The sequence below is a fragment of the Arachis ipaensis genome, chromosome B4 (assembly GCF_059453495.1).
Source record: "Arachis ipaensis isolate K30076 ecotype BB chromosome B4, ASM5945349v1, whole genome shotgun sequence".
NCBI lineage: Eukaryota > Viridiplantae > Streptophyta > Magnoliopsida > Fabales > Fabaceae > Arachis > Arachis ipaensis.
The window spans coordinates 18,800,062-18,817,051 of record NC_142439.1 but is presented as its reverse complement, the minus strand read 5'-3'; the positions used below and the strand labels follow the sequence as shown (position 1 = coordinate 18,817,051).

At 32.3% G+C, this 16,990-nt stretch overlaps 2 long non-coding RNA genes across 4 annotated transcripts; one reads left to right on the top strand and one right to left on the bottom strand.

Annotated features, from left to right (window-relative positions):
- Nucleotides 1–418: 418 nt before the first annotated feature.
- Nucleotides 419–1,786, bottom strand: LOC110270958 (uncharacterized). Its single transcript, XR_002360797.2, has 2 exons — nt 1,238–1,786; nt 419–1,016 (listed from the first exon to the last, which is right to left on the bottom strand). It is a non-coding gene; the product is annotated as an uncharacterized LOC110270958 (long non-coding RNA).
- A 7,888-nt stretch (nt 1,787–9,674) lies between these two features.
- LOC107639055 (uncharacterized) lies at nt 9,675–16,714 on the top strand. 3 transcript variants are annotated; one of them, XR_002360795.2, is made up of 5 exons: nt 9,675–10,172; nt 12,628–14,428; nt 14,839–15,579; nt 15,669–15,756; nt 15,843–16,714. It is a non-coding gene; the product is annotated as an uncharacterized LOC107639055 (long non-coding RNA). The 3 variants fall into 3 exon arrangements; XR_015881215.1 differs by having other exon boundaries at nt 9,827–10,172; nt 12,628–12,950; XR_015881214.1 differs by lacking the exon at nt 12,628–14,428 and having other exon boundaries at nt 9,716–10,172.
- Nucleotides 16,715–16,990: the final 276 nt, after the last annotated feature.

The following is a 16,990-nucleotide window of genomic DNA, read 5'->3' as shown; positions in this document are numbered from 1 at the left end:
TATCCTTGTCTAATAATCATATAATGACAATTATAAGGAATCAATCCCATTAAGTCTACTTCTATGATTGAAGTACATCAAATAGGCATAATAGTCAATATCATCCCATAAGTCCCAATCTAACTACCAATTAACTTAGTAGAAGATTAGTATCAATGGGTATCAAATTGACTAACTTAGACTCTCAAATCATCAATCTAATTAGACACAATGACTCAAGGTCACTCAATTCCTTTAACCTAGACTAAGAGTATGAAAAACTACTCCATAATTAAAAAAAATATTTCATAAAACGCTTGGTATGCATTAATAAAAGACATTAATAGATTGCAAAATAAATAAAAATTAGAACTACCCACTACATATAATCACTATCAAAGACCATAATAAATATAAAAAAAAAACATAAAACTTCAAATTCAATCAAAGAAAATTCAATATTCCCAAGAGTTCAAACTAGAATCATAAGTAACAAAAGTGAACAATTAACAAGCAACTATGAAACTGAGAGTGCAACAACTACTAATTCAAAAAACTAAAATTAAACAAGATCCAAATCAAAATATAATAACAAAAGTGTAATAATCTTAAGAAAATCTAGAGAGAATGTAGAGTTTCTCTCCCTAGAAACTAAGAATAAAAAACTAAGTATATTTTCTATCTATGAGAATGTGTGTTGATCTCCATCCATCCTTCCATCAATTAACTTCCATTTGGACTTGGAAATGGGTCTAAAAATTTTCAGAAATTGCCCCTTACACATTTCTTTAATAAGGCACGTTCTGGGTATCTTGCGTACGCGACAAGTGCATGCATACGCGAGATTGTCAAAATTCAAGGGTCACGTACGCGGCCATGGTCTCGCGTACACGGGACTGTCAAAACTCAGGCGATGCGTATGCGGGTGTGATCTCGCGTACGCAGGCTGGCAAAACTCCCAAGCTTCTAATTTTCATGATTCCTCACTTTTATATGCTATCTTCTTATTTTTTCATGCCATTTTCTCTCTATATATCCTTAACAGTTGAACACACATGTCAAAACACCAAATGAGATGAATAAGTGAAATAAATCAATCAATTAAAGCGTCAAAAAACATTCTTTAGTCATTTAAATACAAATAGGAGAAAAGCATAAAAACATACTATTTTAATGATCAATTGTAAAAAAAGCTGATAAATTCCACCTAATTAAAGCACATAAATATTATTAAATATGGATTTATCATGCGACTAACCTTCCGGAGCTCAAAGTCGAAGCTAAGAGACTCGTACACGTCGGCCCAGAACACCAACGGCAATGAGCCATGGAAGTCCAAGCAGGGAAAAGAGGCCATCGACTAAATTTGGAATAATATGCTTAAAAATTAATATTTATGAATTAACTCATGAATTGTAACTAATTTGATTTGTAACCTGGTACTTTAAGATCTTCACCACTGAAGAAATCTCCAAGTTACTTCTTGTTTAGGATGGATAAAATATTCCTTTAAATGAATATAGTTCCGTTTTCCATGCACCAATGAAAATGAATCCTTTGTTAGCAAAAAGAATCCAATAACTACTTTCAGAGTTGCACCAACAAGGAAGAATAAGAATATAAATATTCTCAAATCTCAAGATGCATCCTTATCAAAAAGGAATAATATACATAATCCAATGCAAGCTGGTATAGATTAAGAAATTAAATTCTACTTAGCTTCATCACCACCATCAAGTAATCAAAGAGCATTGAATTCCCCTATGTATCTGCATCTCCATATATAACTGAAGGCACACATAGTTGATTAGCGCACGCATCCGATCCAATCCAAGAAACAAAAACACTAATAAATAGGGATGACAATGGAGTTTTATGGGAGTGGAGACACCTCTTTCCCATCTCTTTTCTCTATTTAGTAAAACACTTTTTATTTGTATTCTATTTTTATTATAGATTTCTGTTTATTTTTTTACTATAGAAAAAATAGATATTTTTGAATATTCATAGATATTAAACTTTAAAAAAATTACAATAAAATTCAATACAATTCAATTAAATGTATTAAATTAAAACATAATTTAAATATAAATTCAAAAAAATTAATATACACAAAATTTTTAACATACAAATTAAAATAAAATAAAATAAAAAGACTTCTAACAAAATAATATAATAATTCTTGGTGGTCAATTATAACTGTGTAATAATATTCTCTTCTTGTAATAATACAAATTTAAATAATTAATTGTTACAAATTTAAATATTATAATTAATTTATTTATTGATAAAACTTAAAAAAAGACCATTAAACATACACTTACATAAGAATATTTAAGTAATTTTTTACAAATTTTCGTAAGATGCCTTCATTTCCGCTTCCGTTTCTATTTATTCACAGGAGCAGGTTTCTATTAACTCTTCTGTTACAGAAATTTTTGTAGATATCCATGGATGAAAATTTTTTTACTATCCCTATTAATAAGCTAGTGATAGCACTTAAATAATCTAATCTGGACTGTGACAATTAGAGGTGTATGTTCAAATCTTGTGACCTCCACACACTAAAAGGAGAAAAGAAATATTTTTAACGTGGACTATTTTACTGTTTCTGAACTTCATATGTGTTGTATCATATTAAGTTATTGACTTGTATGTTAAATTTTTGGGAGAAGAACAGAATAAGAAAATAATAATATATGTGAAGTTGTTGTGTTAAAGTTGTTGTTATATGATACAAGGGTCACTCTATTTATAGAGATATTATTAATTAACCTCATAAATAATCATCTACTAACTACTAGTCATTACTAACTGAACTCCCAACTATTAGCAATTCTAATAATATTTTAATATGTTCTCACAAACTGGTGGATGAAGATTTCAATAATTCCCAACTTGGATGAGTTTCGACGAGATGGTTGAGGAAGAGGCGTGCAACGTGGTAATGCAGAAAAAGAGGCGTGTGGCGCGAGACACAGAGGAAGACAAAAGAAGAGAGAGAGGTGCGGCGTGGGCCTGTCATGACGAAAAGGAGCAACAGGGCTTCTGCTCTGGTTAGGGGAACACGTGAACGGCGTGCGGTGACGCAGAGGAGAAAAACGCATGCGACGGCCCGGTGACGCAGAGGAGGACACGTGCGGTCCAATGACGCAGAGGAAGAAAACGTGTGCGGCGCGGTAACACATAGAAGAAAAGAAAAGGAAAAAGAGGATAATGGCGCCGGAGCTGGGGTTGCTAGCGTTGAGTTGAAGAAGAAGAAGAAAGAGAAGGAGACGCTACGCTTGAGGGAGAAGAGAGAGCAAGTAGCTATCTTCAAAGAGCACACGTTTGATGGCAGATGCCAGTTGTTTTTGACCCGTTGAACTCAAAAAGATGAAATGGGGAGGATGGACTTATTGTTAAAGTGAGAAAACATCAAAAACAGATACAAACAAAGAAGAACAACAACAAACAACATAGAAGAGAAAGAACATTGTGAAAAAAATACGGTAGTTTCATAAAAAAATGATATTCTATCCTTTTTAAGGAGGACACCATGGCTCTCTGATACCATGTTAAATTTTTTGGAGAAGAGCAGAATAAGAAGATAATAATATACGTGAAGTTGTTGTGTTGAAGTTGTTGTTACATGATACAAGAGTTATTCTATTTATAGGGATACTATCAATTAACCTCATAAATATCCATCTACTAACTACTAACCATTACTAACTTAACTCCCAACTACTAACAATTCTAATAATATTTTGAGTAAAAGACCAATAGATCCCTGACCTTTTTTTCGTGGACATTTTCGTTCCTGTCCATTGGAAAAGACTTTTAAGTCCCTGACGTCCTTAAAAGTTGGACGGATCAGTCCCTCCGTCCAAATGCTTCCATCAGACCCAACGAAAAGTGCTTGTCACGCGTACGCGTGGGTCACGCGTATGCGTCGCTCGGCAGACTTCCCTCTCATCCAACGGAAAGTGCTTATCACGCGTACACGTGAGTCACGCATACGCGTCGCTTGGCAGACTTCTCTCACGCGTACGCATGTGTCACGCGTACGCGTCGCTATGATTTCTCCACTTCTCCATGAATTCTCCACTTTGCATGCTTTTTTTTCATTTCTTTCAAACCATTCTTGCCTTCAAAACTTTAAATCACTTAAACAAAAAAATGTTCTATAATTTTTTTAGTACCGTTAGTACTCTTTAATTTAGTATCATTTTGGACTATAAATTTTTATTATTTATGACTCTTTTGTTACTTATCATTAGTATATAATAAAAACGAAAATAAAGTACAGTGAGAAGTATAATAAAAACAACAAAAAAAACAAAAAAAATTTCATACAAATATAATATATAATAATTACAACCAACAACAAATATTATATGAACAAAAAAATTATATTAAAATATTTATTAGATAAATAAAAAATATAAAAATCAAAATATGAAAGAGAGTATTAAAAATAATAAAAAAATTAAAATATTTACCTTAGCGTTATTGAAACAAATCTAAAAGATTTTGATGAAAAAAAATTGGAACAACAAAGAATTATTGTAAAAATTATATGATTACTGGTATCATTTTTATAGAAGAAAATGAAGGGTAGAGTTGGTAGAAAAGGAATGAATTTTTCATCTAATTTCTCAACTGTAATCAACCTTCCCCAACGTAAATGCAGAAGTTAGAATTTTTTGCTTCACATGAAAGTTTTGAAGGCAAGAATAGCTTGAAAGAAATGAAAAAAAAAAAAAGCATGCAAAGTGGAGAATTCATGGAGAAGTGGAGAAATCATAGCGACGCCTAATCGTGACACACGTGTACGCGTGAGAGAGAAGTCTGCCAAGCGACGCGTACGCGTGACCCACGTGTACGCGTGACAAGCACTTTCCGTTGGATGAGAGGAAAGTCTGTCAAGCGACGCGTACACGTGACCCACGCGTACGCGTGACAAGAACTTTTCGTCGGGTCTGACGGAGGCATTTGGACGGAGGGACTGATCCGTCCAACTTTTAAGGACGTCAGAGACTTAAAAGTATTTTTCAATGGTCAAGAACAAAAATATCTGCAAAAAAAAGGTCAAGAACCTATTTATCTTTTACTCTAATATTTTAATATTGTACGAGGCTTAAGATTAGTGTGCTAGGGTAAGTGCTTCATGGATGCCACCATATCAGTTATGTTTTGTGGGAACTAATTTAGAAGGGTCATTTTTTTGTTATGGAGGAGGGGTTGGTGTTGTGCTGAGATATGGATTGAGGGGGTGCTACACCGGAATGTGGGACAGGTTTTGGTCAGATTTGGAAAGGAAGTAATCGGACCCTCCGATTTCTATGTTTTGGAAATTTTGTAAGCAAATCGGAGGGTCTGTTTTGCACTAGCACATAGGAGAAATCGGACCGTGCGATATGACCCCAGCAAAACGGTGAGTCCGATTTCTTTGTGTGATTTGTTTTTGGTTCGTTAAAGTAATCGCTGGGTCCGTTTTGTGGTTGTAGAAATTTTTTTTTAATTCACACTAATGGAAATCGGACCGTGAGTTTTCATTATTTTATAATTTTTTCGAATTAGGGTATACACCACTCGAACCGTCCAAATTGTGTGTGTATATATATAGTTGCTCAAGTGTGCGAACCAAAGACAGCCGACCAGATCCAACTTTCTTTTTCTTGTTCGAGTTCTCTTCTTCTTTCTCTGGCCTGCAATGGGGTAACTTGGATTGGGGAAAAAAATTGATGGTAAAATTTCTATTTTTGTTTAAGTGAGTGGGAAGAATGGATGATAGAGTTCTTTTGAAGGTGTATTATTTTAGTCAGATTTTGTTGCAGACACCTGAAGGAGTAAAATTTGTTTGTAAAGATCCATTAGATGTTATTCCCTTCACAATTTTATTTGAAGAGCTTAAAGGAGTGATTTGTGAGAAGATAGATTCGGAGATGTCAAGAAAAATATCATGTATTTTATACAGATATCATGTACTAGTATTTGGTGGATTCGTCCAATTTCAGACCAAATATGTAACCGACGAAGCAAGCATGCAAGAGATGTTTTCAATGTACATTGAAAGTCGTGCTCAAATTTCCTTCATCGAGTTGTACATTGAATTCGAACAATCTGAGGCCGACCGAAATATTTTACGAGAAGACTACAATAGTGACAGTGAGGAAGAGTTCGAAAGCAATTACGAAGTTGTCGGTGAAGATGGAGATGTAGATCCAGCCGACGGCAGTGTGGCTCCGAATGTGGCAGACGTTACAAATGCACTCGCGAACGAAGAGCCATTTGAGGAGCCATCTTTCATGCGAGTTTTGGATTTGGAAGCCATGCATGCTCCAGAGTTTCCAGACTATATGAGTGCAGGTACTCGTTTAGCATTTGCAAAAGAGGTTATTTAGACAAGTTCAAAATAAAAATACTTTAAGTGAATTAGTATTTAGGGTCCAGTGTTCATTTAGTTAATATGTTAATTAGGATTCATTAATAAGTATTTCTTAGAGTATTTACGAAGATAATTAGGGATTATTTAGTAAATTTATATTTATTTAGTTATTTAGTTAATTAGGGATTATTTATTAGTTTATTTATTAATGAGTATTCATTATAGTCTTGATGAAGTTATGAAGGCGGTCAGTATTTAATTTTAGTTATTTAGTTACTTTGTATTTATTTAGCTAATAAGGAGTTATTAATGAGCGTTCGTTATAGTAGTTATTTGTAATTGTTTAGGTGATTAATAATTATTTTTAGTTATTTGTTTAATTTGTATTTATTTAGTTATTTAGTTAATTAGAGTATTATAACTGATTGTTTATAATAGTATTTATGAGGTTATGTGGAAGTATAGGTATTTATTTTTAGTTATTCAGCATAATTTGTTTTAATATGTTTGTATTTTTATGTAATGGAGATTTAGATAATAACTTAATGTAAATGTTAGCTATATCATAATTGATGATGTGAGTGATGATTTAATATTTAATTTTCGTCATTAAACAATCATGTATTAAATACTTACGGTATGGCTGCTTTCTTGGCAGAAGTTCCCTTTATCGCAGATGGTGAGTTCGCGTGGGGATGGAATTCAGTTCCAGAGAAGCAGTGTCAGTGAACTTTATGATGTATGAACCGGTGTAACATTTGTGAATGTACTTTACGGTGATCGAGTCATTGTAACCTGTGCCAATGTACTTTATTAGATTTAAACGGTCGTACATAGTTGTTAGAACTGAACCGATGATCGAACCGGTCAAAGTACATGTTCACTGAATATTCAACGGTTCATGCCTAGTTATACCGGTTCGAATCGGTTTTCATCCTTACATGGTCCAAATGCCGAACCGGACCGATATAGGGTTCGGTTTGAAAGTTTTTCGGTCGAACTGGTCCGGTCCAGTACAGTTCTCATAACACTGCCATCGTAACCTGCTTCATTGTATTTTAATGAACATAAGGAACATCAACTGAAACATTTAAATACAATACTTAGTTGGTAGTTATCATACTTTAGTCATACATAAATAGTTAAAGTATACATTAAGTACGATAACTGATATTATAAAAATACAAAAATTTATAAACAAGAATTAATTATATTTAAACCCACTTATCTAACTATTATTTAAATACATATTTCTAAATTTCTGAATTTAATTGTAACAGTTAACAACTCTAATTTCTAATATTATAACAAAAATTTCTAATATTAATTTTTTTATTTCTAATCTGTTATTAAAAAAAATCTAAACAACAACTAACCACATTTAAAACATATATATATTCTAACTATTATTTAAACATATATTCCTAAATTTCTACAAATAATCATAACTTCTAAAATTATTCCAAAATTTTTTAAAAACTATTTTTTTATAATTTATTATATTACAAATTACTCTGACCAAATTATAATAACTACTACACACCTTATTTATTTAAACATTTATTTTTAAATTTCTATCAATAAATCTATACACTAATTCATACATATATTCTTCAGCTCAACTAACAACCATAAACTACTACACTTACCCCTTATTTATTTAAAAATTTATTTTTAAATTTTTATCAATAAATCTATACACTAATTCATATATATATTCTTCAGATCAACTCCTAACAACCATAAATATCCTAACAACCAAACATAAATATAACTAAATTTTAAAAAAAATTAAAGTATGCAAAAAATAAATAAGATTTAAAAAAAACTTACATAATCAGAGTAGCTCAAATATTTTATAATGTGGAGTTCCGAACGATCAACATTTCTAGGTTTAATTTTTCTTGACATTTTAGCTTTGTTTCCTCACACAGCAGCTGCCCAGAACGTTGAAGGAGGAAGAAGATGGAGTTGTGTGTGTTGGTGGGGGAGGAAATGAAACTGAACTCTCGTTTGGTACGCATGCACTGGGTTTGGTTGGGTTAAAGGAGTACCGTTTGTGGGGAGCAAGCATTCAGCGACGCGTGGCTTGCTTATGCACAACTCGGACGGTCCGCTTAAGTGCATGCAAATTGGAGGGTCCGAGTTCCCCTCTCCCACTCGCACGGTCCGATTTCCTTCTCCACTGACACCACAGAAAAATAAAGCTCCCTCCTCCTCCATAACTGCGTTCAACTCATTCCAGCGCTCCATATAGAAAATAAAAAGCGAATTTAGAACTCTATTAATTATACATCAGCTATATATCCTTTTTTTTTAAATAAAAGTAAAGAATGTGCTTTGTCATCTCAATAATGAAAAATGTCCGTACAATCATTACAATGTACTATTAAAAATGATAGAGGAATATGGGAAAGAGAAAAATTTATGGTAATAATTCGTTTCTGATATAATTATTCATATAATTTTTTTATTAATTTAAATTTTTAAAAAAAGTAATTTTATAATATAAAAATAAAAAAATTTAGAGTTTAGAATTTGATCTTTATTATTTAAAAAAAATATAAGATAAATAAAAAAATTATCTATTTTGTGTTTTAAAGACATATGTTAAATTTATAAATTGAATTTTTTTATTAAAAATATAAAAAATTTAAATTTTTAATTTATTTATTTAAAAATATTTAAAAGTTTTTATAAATAGTAAGTTTATTATGTGCCATAAGAGTATATATTAGCTAAATTCTAAAAAAATAAGCAAAAGTTTAAACAAAACTCAAAAAATTTTTACTGAAAAAAATGTATTAGAAATATAATTATTCATGTGTTTGCTCTTATCAATTTAAATTAAAAAAAAAAAAAAAAAGTGGTTTCATGTGACTCAATCAACACCCTTGGCTAAATTTTGGTTGGTTTTTAACTTCTAAAATAAAAATCATGACTGATAGCTTTTCTCATTTACTATCAGCTTTGTGTAAATATTGTATAAACAATTAGTCACTTTTCTACTCTATGTTATAGACGAGTAGTGATATATAAGTTTCTGCTTTCTTCCTTCAGTTTCATGATTCATACCTCAAAATTCCATTTCTTTTCTTTTTTGTACAGTGTGAGAAAGAGATTCTCAACTTTAATTTCTTTGCAGCCATCAGCAGCAATAACAAGTTATTCCTTTAAATAGAATATAGTTCCCTTTTCCCTGCACCAATCGAAATGAATCCTTTGTTAGCAAACCGAATCCAATAACTACTTTGAAAGTTGCACCAACAAGGAAGAATATAAATATTCTCAAATCTCAAGATGCATCCTTATTATCAGAAAGGAATAATAATATACATAATCCAATGCAAGCTGGTATACGTTAACAAATTAAATTCTAGCTACTTAGCTTCATCACCACCATCAGGTAATCAAAGAGCTAGCATTGGATTCCCCTCCATATATATATATAATTGAAGGCACACATAGTTGATTAGCCAATCCAAGAAACAAAAACACTAACAAGGTCGTCGTGGATCTTGAAAAAGATTTACGAAGATGAGTATGAGCTCTGCGTATTCCGAAAGATTGAAGTACTTATTGAAAAGAAGAATAATGCAAAACCATGAGTATGGTACTGCTGCCAAGGATACAGAAATTTCTTCCACTCCTGCTCCCCAACATGGTAATAGTATTCCTCCCGACAACTCAAGTTCGACTGGTACAACAAGTACATCGGCTGATAACAATGCACCCAAAACCTAGCTCTTAATCAGGCGGGAGAATAGTCCAAATATTTATATACGTTGAGGTGCTACGTCATTTGATATGATGGATCTATGTAAGTATGTATGTTTAATAATCATGCCGGTGAAGGAAAAACCTCAGTTGCAGTTATCTTTTAATTATTAATTTTACATAAAAATAATTACACCTCAGTTTTCACTATTTTAGTTTCATGTTGTTTGATGTTATATATATCAAATAATACTTTTTAAATGTTACCAAAAATATGTAATAATTATCGGAGCATGCACCTTTAATGCACCTACGTTTATGTCTCTCTCGCTACTTGTTTTGCTCGTTATTGTGGCTTTCCTCTCCGTCGTGAACTTGTCCTCTCAATTTTTTTTAATATTATTTAAAAGAATAAAGTATAATTTTTTATTATTAATTTTATAAGTAAGATCAAAAATAAATATAAAAAAGAAAAAATAATAAAGAATGAAATTAAACAATTGATACTATCTAGTTTTTTTTTTCATCAGAGAAGATCCACTATCGTAATTATGATACGGTTGATGACGATAATATAATAGTTTAAAAAAAAAACAAAAAAGGTTTACATTTTTTTAGGATGATTACAAGAAGGTTTACCATATAATAGATAGATAAATTAATTACAAGTTAGTTTAATAAATGAAAGTGGCCTTAAAAATGATAAATCTTAAAAAAAGAATCAAATAAATAAAAATAGGTCAAAATTTTAACAACATAAATATTTAAGTGTTAATTGATCTTTTATTATTAAAGGATAACGGCGGAAAGATAAAAAAAATAGCCAAATTTTATTTAATTTAATTATTATTAATTGTTATAATAATTAATAAAAATTAAATAAGATAAATTAGGACTATTTTTGATTAATTTTTTTTTAAGTTACCAAATATTTTTTATTATTTAATTGGATGCTAAGAACCTGTTTACAACGCTTAAGAATTCAATAATCCCCTTGGAAATAGAAGTTTACCTTCTGTTTTGGAAAATAATAATAATAATAATAATAATAATAATAATAATAATAATAATAATAATAATAATAATAATAATAATAATAAGTGGTGTAGATTTCTTTTTTTTACAATAATTCAGTAACACATTTGTGACTAAAATAAATTGGACAAAACTGGTCTGATTTTTAATTTCATTTTCATAGGTGTAGTTTTAAAAATTTAAATACAAAAAATATCTTCGGTAAGAAAATAATATTCCTAAATTATTTTGTTAAAATAGTTATATATAAAATGTTTTCTTATACAAGAACTTCTTTTAGACTTAATGTGTATATTTTACACAATTTTTTTTATTATTTACTTTTTGGTCGATTTTTTTTCTTAAGAGATTAATAAAGATCTAACTTTAAATCTTTTGGTTCTAAAATTTTTAGTACTATGTCATAAATTATTTACCTAAAAAATTTAAATTATTCGGTAAAGATATATAAATGTTTGAAAAATATTAAATGATCAGAATTTATTATTTTTTATTATTATTTAGTCATCAAATCAATTTGTTTAGTTTAATTTTTTTAATTTAGTAATTTAATAATATATTTTATCTCATACTTTTAAATAGTATTAATAATTAATTAATAATAAAAAATAATAAATTCTGATAACCTCTCATCTTCTTCTAAATATTTATCTCCAATGGCATCCACAACAATAAATACTCTATGAATAACAAAAGTTTTCTTAACTTGGGGAAACCTTTAAAATTAGTGGTATAGTGTGTGGATAACAAGTGCTTTTCTTCAGCTTTAGTTTTCCTTATGTAACATTTTATCACAAATGCTTTTCTTCAATTTTAATTTTCTTCAATGTAACATTTTGTTATTTCTACTAATAATAACTAGCTATCAAGATTGTTGATAGGTACTCTTAAAATTAGTTATTAAATCAGTCATATTTTATATATATATATATATATATATGTACTATAATATTATATATACATGAAAAATTAGTTAAATGAGTCATCTTTATATAATATACATTAAAATACAAAATATATATTTAAAATATAAAACAATACATATATTTATATAAATATATGATTATTAATTTAATAATTAATTTTTATGTACATAAATATAAAACTTTTTTAATTTGCATATATATATATATATATATATATATATATATATATATATATATATATATATATATATATTGTTTCATATATTTTTAATGTATATTTTATTTTTAACACGACGTACTTATACGGATAGCTAATTTAGTTATTAATCTTTTATGTCTATATAACATGATAGAGGATTTACATGTGTCTGTATGTTCTTAGACATTAATTTTTTTTCAATTTAGTTCTTGTCGTGAGAATAATGTTTAAGATAACAGAATATTCTATTTAAAAAACGAATATTCTTATGATTGAGTTAGAATAATTAGTTGAGGACACCTCTATTTTTTCAAAATACCAAAAAAATCTTTGGCATTTTGTCCCAAAATTAGAGAATCCTAGTCAGCCCTAAGTTATTCTCTGAAATTCCTGTGCAGCGGCATTTCTCCTACGTCGCTTGGTGTCATCATCCATCTACGTCGTTGTCTGTGGCGGCATCAGCGTCCGTCGCTTGGTGGTCGTCCGTCCGTCGCTAATTCCCTCGCTCTGTGCTGTTCTGTTCATTCATCACTTCCCTCGCCACCCGTCGCCGTGCCTTGCCTCGCCTTGCTGCCTGAACTGGTTATGCAAAAACAGGCGATGAGTTAAAGATCGAAGGCAAGTTTGACTGATTTGGTGAGTTGCGTGCAACAATTGAAACCACAAATTCGTGCATGTTACTCGGAGAAAATCGAGCTCACGGTAGATGAATTTGGTGAAGGTGATATTCATAGACTGTTGTTTTGTAATTGAGCTTTTCCTTAGACAATATGAGAGGACGACAGAGGATGATCTTATCTTCTCAAAACGATGGCTTTAGAATCGGGTAAAAAATGATTTGATATTACTTGAGAAACAGGTTCCTTTGTTTGTTCTTAAGAAAATATACAATCTAACTTTTGCTTCTCGCTTAGATATTGGTCTATTATTCCCTTCATTTATGAGGGTTGCTGTTAGTTATTTTTCATATCACAACAAACAAGGAGTGTTAGTATCGGCTAGTAGCAGTATAGCACACTTCACTGATCTGATTAGATATTTCATCTTACCACCATCTCATAAAAGACCTTCAAAGAACCGTGGACCCTTAGTCCTTGGTCATAATGTATCTGAGTTGTTGAAGCAGGACTGAAGTTCCATGTAAATAAATCAAGTCATGGCTGCATACTTGACTTAGAAGTTGAGCATGGTATCCTTAAAATCCCACACATTGTAGTGGATGATTTCACTGAAGTTTTGTTGAGGAACATTGTGGCTTTGGAGCAGTGTCACTATCTTCGGCAACACTAACATTTTTTTTTTTACGTTTATGGGTGAAAGCCAAGGATATACAAGTAATTTTATAATTCACAGTCGTTTTTTTTACGTTTAACGTTAACAAGGACTAAATTGAAAAAAAAAAATAATGTCTAGGGACCTAATTATAAAAAAAAGTATAGGGACCTAATTAAAAATTCGGTGAAATTATAGAGACCTGCAAAGTAATTAAACCATATATAGGATTTTTTACTTAAATAAATGAAACACAAATCAATTTTACTTGATTCCCCTAAAAATAAATTTTCAAACGTGTTTTTCCTCTTCCATATATTATGTAAATCGTCCTAGGGTGATAAGGATTGTAGAATATGTTAAACATGGCACCTTAGGACGATTTATGCCTATATTGCATAGGAGAAAAATCCATAAATTGTGCCAGAGTAGGAGGGGTTACAGTTACACATAAATCGTTCCTCCCTGCCATGATTCATGTGAAGTTGGGCTAAATCACAAAGGCATGCCACGATTCATGTTCGAAGATTTAACCCTCAAGACCCAGGGACGATTAATGCTTGAAGAGTAACCCTAATGTGCCTGCAACGAGTTATTTCTTGAGGCATTCCCTCAACACACAGCGGCGAGTTACGTTAGTGAGGGAGGAGCCACCACATTCGGCCAGATTTGGGAGAGAAGGGTTGGGAGGAAGGCAGGCCAAACCGGTGGAAGAGGTGGCAGTGAGCGGAGGCTTCGGGCATTCACTGGCGACGGTGCAGCAGCGGCAAGGCCAGATCCACCATTGTCCGGCGTATTAAAGCACAGAGCGGTGGGTTGTGCGGCGGAGTGGGAGGTGTCCGTCTTGGGAGAAGAATGGCGGCTAACCACAGAGATATGTACTGCCTTAATGGTATTTCACATGTTGCCGGATTTATCAACGATGAGGTTAGTCGTTGGACAATAAACTGAGTTGAGTTGGTTGATGTCATGGCTATTTTGGCTACACTCATATGTTGATAAATATTCGTTTGAATATGCATGTTAGAACATTTTTTAATATGGATTTTGTGATTTTTACTGTTTAATGATTTTGTAGGTTCTTGGTTGGGTTAAAAGAAGTTAGAGTTCGAAATTTTTAATGATGCATGGATAAAGTGGTCAATAATTTTATGGTTGTGATGTTAGTGCGATGATAAATTTTTTCTTGTGTTGCTTGAAGTATGATATTTTTTATGAACAGGGATAATGTGGCCTTTTTAATTTCAGAAGCTTATTGGATAACATTTTATACTAAGCAATTCTTTTTTTGTATAATGAGTTGTTAAATTATTTCACTAATATTTTTGTTTTATCAGCCAACTCGATGCGTTCGGAGCATTCGTAGGCAACAAAAGATGATCATGCATGATCGCATACTGTTGTACTTAGATCGTTCTAATTTACTGCATGTTGCGAGGTTGAATGATTATTGGTTCAAGCTTGATGAGTCGTTGATCAGTGCATTCGTAGAGCGATGGCATCCTGAGACGCACACATTTCATATGCCGTTCGGAGAGTGCATGATAGCACTATAGGATGTGGCATATCAGTTTGGCCTCCCTATTGACGGACATGCGGTGAGCGGGTGTCTCAGTGACTTCGAGCTGTTGATGGAGGGGGGAGCTTGCCTGGGTGTGGTTTTGAAACTTATTCGGAGAACTTCCACCAGATGATTGTATCGATGACTACACGGTTTCTTTTAGCTGGTTCCAAAACAAGTTCAGATTCTTGCTTGCCAATGCATTGGAGGCAACGGTACAGATCTATGCACGGGGTTACATTATGATGTTGTTGTCCACGGCACTTTTCGCAGACAAGTCTGGTGCTAGGGTTCACTTACGGTGGATTCCGTATGTTGCGGACCTCGATGGGCTCGGAAAGTATAGCTGGGGTTCGGCCACCTTGTCCTGGTTGTATAGGTGTTTGTGCAGGGTTGCTAACCGAAATGTAAAGAACCTAGCTGGGCCATTAGCACTGCTTCAATCTTGGATTTTTTGACGTTTTCCGACGTTCAGGCCTAGAGGGTTTGATGCCATTCTATGACCACTTGCCGCGAGGTTTATCCTTTTCATGTATAATATGTCTGTAATGCACTTGTTTGTATCTTGTTTTGTAAGTTGAATATTAAGCGTTTTGTATCTCGCAGGTCGGGTAGGTTTCTGCCGTCGTCAGACCATGAAGATCCCCGGGTCATTGCAACCCGACACAGATTAGACAGGATGAGTGGGGATGATGTAAGTCTGATTGTCTAATTTGCTACTTTCCTTGCATGTATATACTTATGTATCTCGATAAATTTTAATTGATTCCCATGTTGCAGTTCATTTAGATGCCATACAACAGTCTTGAGGTTATCCAAGTAGTCCATCCTGATATCCTCAGGCTTGACCACTGATATGCCACTATTTTATGATATAATTTGGATTGAATTGAGTGGGTTTTGTCAACTATCCTCACACTAATTCATGTAAATTGCATGTTTTTAAGTTTCCTTCCTAATTTTGTGATATGATTGAAAACTTGCTTCCTAGGCCTTAAAATTGTTAATTTTTAATTCTCTTTTATTACCATTCGATGTCGTGATGTGTTTGTTAAGTGTTTTCAGGTTTACAGGGCATGAATGGCTTAAAGGGTGAAGATGAAGCATGTTAAAGTGGAAGGAACACAAGAAACTAAAGAGTTGTGGAAGCGAGGAGCAACGCGCATGCATGGCCGATGCGTGCACGTGATCAAGAGCTTCGTTCAGCAACGCGTATGTGTGATTGACGTGTACACATGACCAGTGTAGAAGTTCAGCGACGCGTCCGCATGACAGAGCGTCACGTGCTACACTTAACAGAACTCGCTGGGGGCAATTTCTGGGCTGATTTGGACTCAGATCCAAGCTCAAAAACACAGACTAGAGGCAGGGATGGAGCTGAGACTGGGGGACTTCAATTTCACTTTAGTTTTTGATTAGTTTTTGAAGTTTAGAGAGAAAAACACCTACTTTTCTCTAGAGTTTTTTATGTTCTTAGTTTTGCTTTGAATTGGATCTGGAGAGAGCTGTTACTACCTTCCATTAGAGTCATTGTTCTCATAGTTTTCTTCTCTATTATCCCTATTACTCTTATACACTTGATTGCTTTGAATTCATATTTGGATTTTGTCATTTTTTAATTTTATTAATGCACTGAATTATTTTTATGTTTATCTTTATTGCTTGTTTGATCGTCGTTATTTATTATTAGTGCCAATTCTGATTTAATTAATTTCTCATAATTATCATGTCTTTTAATTACAATTATTATGTGTTTATGAAAATGGCATTCATGTTAATGGAGTAGATCTTCCAACTTGGCTTGGGGATTGATTAATTGGGGTCCCTTGAGTTGTGATACTCAAGTATTGATCTGTAATTGGAAATTGTTGGCTAACTCATTTCTCACCAACTCTAGTCCTTCCCCATGGAGTGACTAGGACTTGTGA